We start from the raw sequence: 12,676 nt of genomic DNA, 5'->3' as shown, positions 1-12,676 counted from the left end.
TGCCTACTAAACGAATATCGGACCAGGATACAGTGAGTCAGCAACACATCTTGCTTACGCCAGGCATTAGACGCGCAGGAGCCGTAACTGCAAATTTGTGATAACAGACGCCTGGAATAAACATCGCGAGTGCTGCTGAATCCCCAAACGGAAAGGAGTGATTCAATGTCTTCTATAACGTGCTTGTTCCGGCATTATAGAAAAAAAAATCCAGGGAGTGAGGAAAATGTTCAACGCATGAAATTGGCTAGCAAAAGGAAGTACGGCTGAATTTTTTCTAGGAATAGAGGAATTTTTTTTACGAGACAAATTTTAAGAAATCGCCAGTGCAGGGTACCCTCAACTTGGTCTCCATAGTTCAAGTACATAAACAGTGCAAGACAGAGACATAGCAAGGAACCAGACAACGACGCATTCGACGCATTCCTTGCTATAGACACAAAGTGAAATGAAAAAAAGAACCAGAGGGAAATAGCCATTAAATGAAGAAGAGGGGAAGAACAAGTGTCATATGTTGAGCCGATAATATGAAAAGGAGCGCGAAACTTCTGCCTCTCTTCTTTTATCGTCAGGTGTTAGCTATGTATGATGAAAAAAACCACTTCTTTATCAGAGGGAGATACGGAAGTGTTACTATTACAGGGTTACGAAAGAGTTACCTATACTATCGCTGTCATCGTAGACGCGCATAGGAGGCATAGATATTTGTATGCAAACGTAATCAAACCAGCCACATTATACCCTAAACTTATTTGCTGTTGTATTAGGCCACAACGCTGAACGAGGAACGCCCGCCGTGCTTGCTTAGTGGCTATAGTGTTGGGCTGCTAAGCAAGAGGTCGCGGGATCAAATCCCGCCCACGGCGGCCGCATTTGGATGAGGGCGAAATGGGAAAACACAATTTAGGTGCACGTGAACGAACCCCAGGTGGTCCAGACTTTGCAGTCCCACCCCCTTCGGCGTGCCTCATAATCAGATCGTGGTGTTGAGGTTCAGGTTTATTTTCCTTCAAAAATGAAAGAGCGAAGCACGACAAAAGGCGGTAAAGCCTGGCGAGGTCACAGTTCCCCAAAACAGTCGATACAGCAGTGAGCAACACGGAAATAAATATTAACATAGTATGATAGTGAACAAAATACATTGCGTCAAACGACTGTAATACCATATTACTTTTGATACAAACACAGTGCACCGTAAGTCAAAGGCAGTGGTAACAAAGGTAGTGGTAGCAATCAATGGCATGAGGTAGCTAAAGAAAACACACGCACAAACAACTTGACACGAAAACAAGAGATGCTTCGATAAGTAAAAAACATTATATTGAGTCAGTGCTGATTATTGACTTTTTGATGCCTTTTTTAAATTTGTTCTTAGGCAGATCAAACATGGCATCTAAAGATGGGTTATTGCGAACGACTGGAATCTGGTAAACGAGTTTTTGTTTGCCTTAGTTTGTGCTCGTTTTAGGGACCAAGTTTCTGTGTTGCCGTAGGGGGTATTTAGTAGGAGGGCGGTTTGGAGCAATGGAATACAAACGATTACGATGGACGTACTGTAACAGGCTAAATATGTAAGCATGGTTCACTTTAAGTAAATTATGCTTATGATAGAGTGGTAAGGTTAGTAGGTTTTCCGGCCTACCATGATAATCCTCAATAGCTCGCAATGCCTTCTTTTGCAAACGCAATAACTTCTGAAATTCACTTATTGCTGTAGTGCCCCAGACCAGTGCACAATAGGACAATTTGTAAAAATATAGTGTTTAGTATATGGACAATTTTAGGGAAGCGGGCAAGAGATCGCTGATCCGGTAAATACAACCAACAGCTTTACTAAGGTCCGTAAGAAGTTTTGAAATATGCGTGTTCCATGACAAATCTTCATTAAACCAGACACCAAGAAACTTCTGAGTTGTTACCTGTTGCAGTTTTGTGTTGGCGTATATTAGGTTAAGTGTGTAATGAACAGAGGCATTATTAGGTCTGAAAATTATGTACCTGGTTTTTGACAACTTCAAACTAAACTTATTCGCCTGCATCCAAGCGCATAATTTTACCAAATAAGCGTTAACGATAGTTTCTAATTCCGGCAGAGTACGTGATGTCAAAAAAATATTTTATCGTCAGCGTACATAACCGAATCTGGAGAATCAGGTGTGTTAGAGATGTCGTTTATGTACAATAAAAACAAAAGTGGACCTCATATAGATCCCTGGGGAACCCCTTGGGTAATACGCAAACGGTTCGAAAGAAAATTATACCATTTAACGTATTGCATTCTGTTATCTAGGTACCTGTTCAGCAGGTTTAGAGCTATTCCGCTTATACCGTAGCTGTTCAGTTTACTCAAACGAATTTCATGCTGTACGCAGTCAAAAGCATTCTGGAGGTCAGAACAGACCGAGAGTGTATGCTCTGGATTCAATGCTGTCAATGATCTTTTCTTTAACGGCGAGTAAAGTTTTGTCAGACCTTTCTAAAAAGCCATACTGAGAGGGGTTATTAATGTTATAAGCGCTAAAGAACTTTTCTAATCTACTATTATTGGCTCCTTCGAATACCTTCGATAACACTGATAACACGGAGATCAGACGATAGTTCGTGATTTCATTTCTATTTGCTCCTTTATATATAGGACAAACACGAGCAATATTCAGTTCATCTGGGAACGTACCACTTTTGAACATCAGATTTATAATATACGCTAGAACCTCGCATATTATTGCAGACACATACTTCAATGGTATCGCTTTGATGTCGTCATGGCCTGCTGAGATATTGTTTTTATTTTCCAAATGTAGGTAGCTACTTCTTGTGGGATCACAGGCAGCAACGAAATAGAGTTAGGTAAAGTGATAACGAGGCTGCATACGGGAGCATTAGAGAGAGCTTGATCTAATGTAGGCTTGCCATCTTCAATGAAGAAGTGGTTTATGCCGTTAGCTAATTGAGTTACGGTAGTTTGGGAATTAGATACAGCGATTTCTGGGTTGTCCCTGTACTTGTGCTTGTTTAATAGTTCGTTTATCTCACTCCAAACTTTCTCGCGGTCATTTTAAATTCTGGAGAACCGTTTTGTATAGTAAGCTGACTTCGTAGACTTGAGGTCGTTGTATAGTTTATTCCTAAATTTTTTGAACTCTCTAAAAAGGGCTGCATCGCGAGTACGTACAAAGTCATGACACATTTTATTTTTAATACGTATCCTTTTATATAACACTTTATCAACCGACGGATTTCTAGATTTTCGGAAGTGGTGTTTTACCTCGATTGGAGGAAACGCAGCGTTATAACATTCCATGAACTTGGCAAGAAAAGCAGTATACACCACGTTGACTTCAGATTGCTGTATACGTTCTCCCAACACATATTATGAATAAGAGTAATAAATTTGGCGAGATTTTCATCGAAAATGACCCTAGTTACCCTGGAGGCATTTTTGGATAGTGACTTAATGCGTTTCAGAGGAAGAAAGCAAAAATTGGGATGTGGTCACTGATTTCAGAAGATAACAGGCCTGACTCCGTTTCTGGAGACACCATATTTGTGACACAAACATCCAGCAGGGAAGCTGTAGCAACGCTAATTCTAGTAGGCATGTTTATAGCATTTAAGCAACTATAAGATGCTATAAGGCTATTAAATTCGCGCGTACTGTGATCATCGTGCATGAGGTTAATGTTAATGTCACCCATTACTACAAAAGGCAACCGGGAATTGGCTAGGTACAAGAGTAAGCTTTCGAGAAACTTGAAAAAAGGTAGTTTGTTCCCTGCGGGATGCCTGTGTACAACAGCTACAATGACACTGGACAGTGATACTGCTAAACATTCAATATTGGAATTTGTTACAGAAATTTCGTCTAACACACACTGTGAATAACAACTCTTTACATACACGGCAAGACTACCACCTCTCATATGCGAACGAAGGAGGCCATGATACTGGTAATGTTTGAATGGAAGATGACCATCATGTGTTGTAAGCCATGTTTCGGTAAACAAAAGCACATCAAACGGTCGGTTTATTGACCCTAGAAACATGTCTAGACCGTGGCGTTTGTTCTTCATACTGCGGACATTAATATACATAGCAGAGAACATTTCAGTGAGAGAAGTAAACTTATTTTTAAAGCAAGAATCATCACAATGAATACAGTGGGGTGGGCCATCCATGACAACTGGCTAGTCACTAGCTGACAAAGATGTGGATGCCTACTCGGTCATTTTACTCAAGTCGGATCATGCAGAAATATTTATTGTGTCAGATGTTTCATCCCTGCATGCAATAATTTTGGCTCCGTCCATCCAGACATATTTCCAACCTACTTGTTTCTTACTGGAAATGGTTGCTCCCAGCAGTGGTTTGTTGCGTAAGTGAAGTGTTCGTTTACATATATGCGTCCGCTATCAATGAGACCAAGGTCCTTGTTAGATAGCGCGTTCTTTCTAGCCTTAGAAAGAAATGCATGGCGCTTATCTCGGCGGACAAAGGGGACCAAAATATTGGTTTCGCCTTTACTACTGGTGGTAATTCTGTGACACGTGTCTAACTCTGCGATAGAAACTTGGGCCTCGCCAAGTTTCGCAATTACTTCTCTGGGTGCAATATCTGACTTCACACCTTTGATTTCTAGATTGTTTAGGCGGCTGTATTGTTCCAGTTCTTCCACTTTTTGAGCCAAGCGTTTGTTTTCAGATCGGAAATTTCCATTACAGCGTACGAGATCACTAATTTCCTTTTTTAGAGTCTTGATATCAGAGCTGATAGCTTTCCTCTCGTCACAAGTTTCGCTACAGAACTTCAGGCTGTCCTTGACGGAACGCAGCTCAGCCTTCATCTCGCGTTTGAAACCTTCTAAGGCCTTCCTAATTTCTTTTTCTTTCGATATGGCAGAAGAACAGCAGAAAAACGCAAATGTTTGGCAAAAGTTTGGCAGCAGCGCGCAACAAACTATGCAGTGAATAAAAGGCGGTTTAAATCACTCACCTACAAAGAGCAGAGGGAATTAGCGACGTGCTTTCCGTCTGCGCACCACTGCCAAACTGTTGCAGATCCAGGAGTGTCGCTGCTTTTAAGCTCGCAGAAGACAGCTGTCGGTCGCCGATTGGACGCCGATTGCGCCCCTGCCGCAGGAAATCTGCTGTGTCCAGGCAAGAGTGATTTTGCAACGTAGTCCGACGGAGCTCAGGCACGTCTGACGAAATGTAGACGTTTGATGATGCAAAGAGCACAGGGAATTAGCGACGTGCTTTCCGTTGGCGCCCCGCTGCCAAACTGTTGCAGATGCAGGAGTGTCGCTGTTTTTAAGCTCGCAGAAGACAGCTGTCGGGCGCCGATTGGACGCCGATTGCGCCCCAGGTACCACAGGAAACCTGCTGTGCCCAGGCAGGAGTGATTGCGCAACGTAGTCCGACGGAGCTCAGGCACGTGTGACGAAATGTAGACGTTTGATGCTGCAAAGAGAACAGGGAATTAGTGACGCGCTTGACGTTTGCGCACCGCTGCAAAACGTAAAATCCCATATTTTTTTATGGGAGAGCGTGTCTTTTTCAAAACACAGAGTGCAGAAGTGCCGTACTTCAACCTGAATGCCGCATATCTGCGACAAACTTGCCGCTTTAATTCAACCAAATCATCGCTTCCAATTTGAGTAAATTAATAAAACTGCTTTGACCGAATGTCTACAGTATATAACCACGCCACTTCATCTGACAAAAGAGCGTACATGACGGTGTGCCGCACATATGCATGGCACTCTTGCGCTAGGCCTTTCTATCAATGTCCGGCAAATTGAATTACGTTGTTTAACGTCCCCATACTGCATGATGAACACGTTGAGCAATGGATGGCTCCAGAGCAATATATTCTCCCTGGGTTTCTTTAGCGCGTACTCAAGCGCAATGCGCAGTACACGATTGATTTTTCCCCTCCGCCCCCATCGGAATATAGCCGCCGGGGCCAGCAATCGAATCCGCGCACTCGTTCTCAGCAGTACGACGCCACTGCCACTGAGTCATTATCGTCGCTAATCTATGTCCATAAAAAGACCGCAACATGTATTTACACGACAGCTGCCATGTCGCAACGTGAAGTCAGCTGCGCACTGCGTTGTTGTGTAGTACCATGCAGTATAAGAAATAACGCTTGATTATCTCGCTAACATTGTGACGACTGCGTGCTACTTATGCTGTCGTCCTCTCCATGCCGCAGCCTCTGCGCACATTTGATTCATTATGACGGTATAATTTTCTGATGTACAGAAGCTTAAAATGTCCTGGTGTCGTTTATTAGAACAACTATTTTTTAATAAGCATTCGTGTTACAACAGCGTGATTTGGTGAAAGTGTGTTGTAACACACTTAATAATATGACCTAAGTGTGTTTCGCCATACGAGACACCATCTATATCCTGTGTAGAGGAGGTAGTTAGTGACGTCCATCTTAGAAGAGCGCAAGTGTGCTCTTTTCCCATATGTTCACAAGTGGGAAAAAAATTAAATTATGAGGTTTTACGTGCCAAAACCAATTTCTGATTATGAGGCACGCCGTAGTGGAGGACTCCGGAAATTTCGACCACCTGGGGTTCTTTAACGTGCGCCTAAATCTTAGCACACGGGTGTTTTCGCATTTCGGCCCCATCGAAATGCGGCCGCCATGGCCGGGATTCGATCCCGTGACCTCGTGCTCAGCAGCCCAACACCATAGCCACTGAGCAACCACGGCGGGTGTAAGAAGGGTGCCATCAGCACTCGGTGTTCCCAGGTGGTCTCCCTCCCAAGTACTGACCGAGCCCAATGCTGCTTAGCTTCGGGGATCGGACGAGAACCGGCGTATTCAGCATGGTATGGCCGATGGCAAGTGGGAACGTGCGGGTTTTCGTACAGGATGCCTTACAATCATAAAGCGATGTAAATACAAAACATATGTGAAGCAACTTTTGTTGTTGTTGTTGTTGCTGTTGTTGGAGGGAAAGAAAAATGCTACAGAAATTTTTACTACTGTCTAGTAATGCGTAATCATTCTTTAGGTCGGCTGTTAACGGCTGTCGCTTTACTTATTTCCTTTTCCTAGCTTATGCATGTCTAGTGATCGCTTTTCCGGTGCCAAAGAAATGAAATACGTGCACTGAACAGTGTGGAGATGAGTCGCCAGGAAGCTCCAAAGCCCCTTCGAAGCGATCGTATCAAATGAGCCGGAATGCCATCGCAACCGGTTTCACCACTGCGGCTTTTCCTGAATTTATTTTTTTTTCCTGTTCTGTCACAGCCTTGACGCGGTGACGGCGACGTCGCCAGCTTTTTTAACACCACCGAGCATTTATTATCTTTATTCGTTATTGTACTGTTATCAGATGCTATTATTACGAATGAGTTATTGTTATCATACTCATAAGCCCCACAGTAAGCTTCTCGGCACACACACCTGTAGAGTGAGAAAGCAAGCTTTTGAGGATGCCTGGCGAGAATGGTTTTCTCTCTGATGAATTACTTTTTTTTGTTTCAGTCATTCATTATTGCTTATTTAGCTACCAATCAACTGTATTTACACTGTTTTAACGATTAACTGACTTAATATAACAAATTACTCATCTTGTGTCGATACAAGTCATTACACTTCTCGCGTGACAGATTTTGCTGTGGTACTCGCCAAAGAATGCCTACGCATTAGAGTATTCATGCGTCTAGCCTTCTGTAGAATGTACTGCACCGGCTTCTGACGTTCGAACCCGCCGCTCTACAGTTAACGCTGGTTCCTGATGTTGCAATCGAAATAGTTGCGTGATGTACCCTGAAACATCAAAACTCGCCCTTCTACTGCGTTCGATTGGATCACGAAATTGTTTTAGGGAGGCAGCCGCCTCATCAAGCGTTTCTGGCTGCTTACCACACGTTGGGCTTCACTGGCTTAACCGTACGGCACGGCTACATCTCAAGCGATTGTGCTCTACCCGAAGTTCTTTTTACATAACTTTATCAGAGCGCCAGCAGTGTGAATGCAAAGAAAATGTGGTTAACAAAGCTGGTACTTGCTGGCTACCCGGAATGCGGGTAGTGGGAAAGGACCCTATAAGATTAGAAGAAGGTAATGTCACCGTATGCACGCAAGCACACTTTAATCAAGCGATTGTTTCTCGTTCAGTTCCTTAAAAACGATCATGCAGGCAGGGACATCTCAAAACATGCTGCTGTGCTTTTGTTCATTTACACACCGCAAACACAGGAGAACGCTGCGTCGGGATGATCACTTCTAAAAGAAGCATTTCTTGTTACAAATCCATGACTCTGTTCGAAGGGCAAGGCACTGATCTTTGTATAGAGGGCATTCACAGATAAAGTGTTAAAAACTTTCTTCTGTGCCAGATTTAACTGCAAAGACCTGAGGTCGAATAGATGTATTTTTCACTTGTTTGTATCAGTGATTTCTTCTATTTCTTTAAGATTTTTTAACGACCTTTTATCACTCATTGCGCTTATGCACATAATATATGGTGCACCATCACGTGTAAGATTGCATGTAACATGCAAAAAAAAAATTGTTTGAAGCGCGAAACTTGTAATAAAAAATTAACTCTTATTCTCACCATTTTCACACGTCAAGTTGCGAAACTTCATTGCATATATCGCAACTGCCAGCTGCCGCATTCAGGATCACTTCTCAGATGTCGTAATCAAGGCGCAAAAGCTTAGCGCTGCTATCTCGTGCAAGTAATTTTTTTTTACTCCGCTCAATATAAGAGAGAAAAAAGCGTGGAAGCTAAAGTGATGACTATTTGTTGGGTACGCCTTGAATTTTTAACGTATGCGCAAAGTTTAAGACAACACGCAAACAAAGAAAGACAGACGGAACGACAGTCTCCACGTTCACTTGAATTTCGCGCTGTCAGTACAAATGGAAGCAGAAGAAAATGAACATACGCCGTAGTGCCATGTAACTCCCGCCAAGAATACATGTAGAGAGTAATGGCGACAGTTTTTATCACGGCTATATCCGAGGGTTTACGTAATGAGAATCTCTATGCCCCCGCCCTTTATAAGAAATAGAAAAGGTGCACTCGTAAGAGGGCATGTCGGTTCGACCTGCCGCGTCCCCGAGGTCTCTCCATCAACTAACGAAACTCCCAAGGACACAAAGCTCAATTGACGAACAAGCGAACGTGAACATGACATGTAATTCTTATATGTTCGATTCATGATCAGCGCCACTCAATAGATGCGGGGCAAAGTTAGAAACCGGGTCACGCTAAACGTTCCTAACAGGCAGCCTGCATCTGCTGGCCTGCGCAGAGTGAAAGTCCGTATCACTTGCGTCGGGCGCAGCTGCCTGTCAATTAATGCTGTGATCAATGTGGTGGGCTCTAGATGAAGAGCAGGAAGTATTGATCCTTTGACGTGTATCTATCAGGAAAATGGCAAGCTCGTTTATGCCGCTTGCCTCCCAAGCAAGCCTAGCGAGAAAATGGAGAGATCTTTCCAGTAAGGAGCCTACAAAGCAAAATTTATTCTGTCAGAGAATAACGAAAGGCTGTGGTGAACGCGTCTAACCGAGGGAAAATCTTGAAGAATGTATAACTTTGTGCTACAGTAATGTGCGTTTTCGGAATGCTTTGAAAGACAACCGAAACGAAAACGGAAAGCGGCAAAGCAATCCAGAAACTGGTCCACCAGCACGAAGGCTCCGACGAGGAACTACTGGAGGTGGTGCGGGTAAAATGCTATGACAAAGACAATACCAAAGGCTACGACGGGGAGTATCTGGGGACAGAGAACCTCGACATGGACAGACCGATTACAAGAGAGAAAGTTTACGTGCCAATTAGAGCGACAACCAAAAACACAGCCGCGGGCGCCGACAAGATCAGAAACTCCCTAATATGCAACCTCAGTGACGAGGCGATAGATCAGCTCACAGCATACCTGAGCACACTGTGGGCAGAGGGCACGATACCAAAGGAGTGGAAGCACGCTGTCGTGGTGATGAACCTAAACCCGGCAAAAAGCTTCAGATTGAAAACCTGAGGCCCATCTCCCTCACCTCGTGCCTCGGCAAACTCTACGAAAGGATGGTCACCAAAAGAATCCAACACCACATGGAGGACAAGGAGCTATACCCGCACAGCATCTTTGGCTTCCGGGCGAACCTGTCAGCACAGGACGTCCTGCTACAGATAAAAGCAGAAATCATACGCACGTCACCCAGAGCAGGCGAAAACGTTATCATGGCCCTAGATATCAAAGGGGCCTTCGACAACGTTAGCCACGAAGCCATCATGGAAGGACTGAACAACGCCAACTGCGGCAAGAGAATCCACGACTACGTGAGGGCCTTTATGACCAAACGCCCCGCAACGGTAGGATTGGGGGATCTGCGAAGTGGCGTCTTTACCACACCGCGCAAAGGCACGCCGCAGGGCTCCGTGATCTCACCAATACTCTTCAACATTGCAATGATCGGACTGGCGCGAAGACTCAGCAAGATTGATGGCATCCAGCATGCAATATATGCTGATGACATCACGGTCTGGGTCAATCGAGGCTCCCTAGGACAGAAACAACGAAAACTGCAGGAAGCGGCCAAGTACGTGGAAGAATATGTCAGAGAAAGGGGCCTGGAGTGCTCCACCGAAAAATCAGAAATCCTGAGAGTGGGAAGAAACCCCAAGGAAGAACTAATAGAAAAACTAGAAGGACAAAACATACCTTAAAGGAGCATGATACACATCCCAGGCATGTGGATTCAAGGAAGCAAGAAATGCAGCCACACAATCAACTTACTCAAAAAATCGACAGAACAAGTAAGTCGAAAGATAACGAAGGTATCTCAGAGAAGAAGCGCAATGAGAGAAGGAGACACAATCAAGCTGGTCAGAAGCCTGGTGGTCAGCAGAGTCACGTACTCGCTTCTGTACCACAACATGACCAAGCACGAGAAAGGAAAGACGGAAACGCTACTAAGGAAAGCGTATAAGACGGCGCTTCATATGCCAAGAAACGCGCCCAACGATAAACTGTTACAGATGGGCCTAAGCAACACCTTCTAAGAACTCGCGGAAGCGCAGCTCAATGCACAGATCGCCAGGTTCCAGCTTACTGCCACCGGCCACAAGCTCCTAAAAAGAATAGGACATAACACAGACGGAATCGAGGATCCGGCAGCTAGCATCCCAGACAGCGTTCGCCAGACACTGCAGATTAGCCCCCTACCGAGAAACATGGACCCGAATCTCCACACCGCCAGAAGGCAGGCACGAGCAGATTACGTGGAACGAAACCTAGCCACACTAGAAAACACAGTATACACAGACGCGGCCGTATACCCATGGGACCCCAACACTAGAATGTTTAGAGTCGCGGCAGCAGTGATAGACCACACGGGAGAACCAATTAGCTGTGCGACTCTGAGAAACTGCACGGTAACGGAGGGGGAAGTCGCCGTAGCTCTAGCGCCGGCTGAAGGTTACCGCAGGAACAAATCTCTGATAATTCTAACAGACTCCAAAGCAACATGCCGGAACTGCATACAAGGCAAAGTTAGTAAGGAAGCACTGAGAATCCTCCTCGAAACCAGAGTATCCTAACAAAAACAAAAAACGTTGGATCTTCTGGATAGCGGCACACACCGGGATAGAGGGCAACTCAAGGGTAGACAGCCTAGCTCGCGAACTGACGCACCGAGCAGGGCAGTCGGAAACCCTAGAGGCCCCCTTAACGGTTGAGCCAACGTATGCAGAAATACTTAACCACTACAGAGGCGGAAACTTAAATACCCCCCACCCCACACATCGCTCACACAACATGAGGCAGTCAGCTGGCGAAGACTGCAAGCAGGTACGTTCTTCAACCTGCACACACTACACAAAACGTTCCCTACCCAGTACAGGGATACATGTCCGTGGTGTGGGGCAACCCCCCCCCCCCCCCCCCCCCGTTATACCACATCACATGGGAATGCAAGCGGAACAATGGGAGAGTCTGCTCACCAGCAGCGAGCTCGCAGCCCAACGGGCAATTGTGCAGCACGCCTGCGAGGCAGTAAGTCTCAGCGGTGCCCTGGAATAGGGGCGCCTACCTTGTGAAGCGGCTAGGACTCAAGACATGAAGACACCGGCCCACCGCCAGTGTCTTCGAGATATAGAGCAATAAAATTTTTCCATTCCATTGGAAGCGCACCTCTGCCTGCCCTCTGATCGATCCACGTCATGGGTACTGACGCCACTCTCTTCGTCACTTATAAAGGCGAAAGACATATACGTCTTCAGTCAGTCGACCTTCAAAGTCCTTGAGCGAAAACGTGTCGACGACACGAAAGGTTAAAAAAGGCTACGAACCCTCGAGCTTCGGTGGGAGTTGAACCGCAGCCATTTGTCGGAGTCTAACCCCCGTTATTTGGTGTTAGCGAAGGCGAAGGAAATTGAGGCACAATATATAAGATTAAGTCTTTAAGGTACTTGAACCCACTTCCTTTTGTGGGAGTCGAATGCATGACCATTGTTGAGAGTAGAACCTACGACTTTTGATCGCTGTTAAACCCTCGCCGTTTGGTAGTTGACGAACCCTAGACCTTCGTCGGGAGTGAAACCCACTAGATTTATTGAAAATTAAGGCGAAGGCAATCAACAGGAAGGTTTAGCTCGGGTGCTCCTATGTAAATACATGTCAAAGGAGGTTTGTTGCAT

The 12,676-nt window shown here is 45.1% G+C and overlaps 1 non-coding gene across 1 annotated transcript; it reads right to left on the bottom strand.

Moving 5' to 3' along the window:
* Positions 1–6,740: 6,740 nt before the first annotated feature.
* On the bottom strand, positions 6,741–6,859 carry LOC142583759 (5S ribosomal RNA). The gene has a single exon (XR_012828646.1). It is a non-coding gene; the product is annotated as a 5S ribosomal RNA (ribosomal RNA).
* Between the last annotated feature and the right edge of the window lie 5,817 nt (positions 6,860–12,676).

This window comes from Dermacentor variabilis, chromosome 5, assembly GCF_050947875.1.
Source record: "Dermacentor variabilis isolate Ectoservices chromosome 5, ASM5094787v1, whole genome shotgun sequence".
Lineage (NCBI taxonomy): Eukaryota > Metazoa > Arthropoda > Arachnida > Ixodida > Ixodidae > Dermacentor > Dermacentor variabilis.
This window is presented reverse-complemented; position numbering and strand designations above follow the sequence as displayed.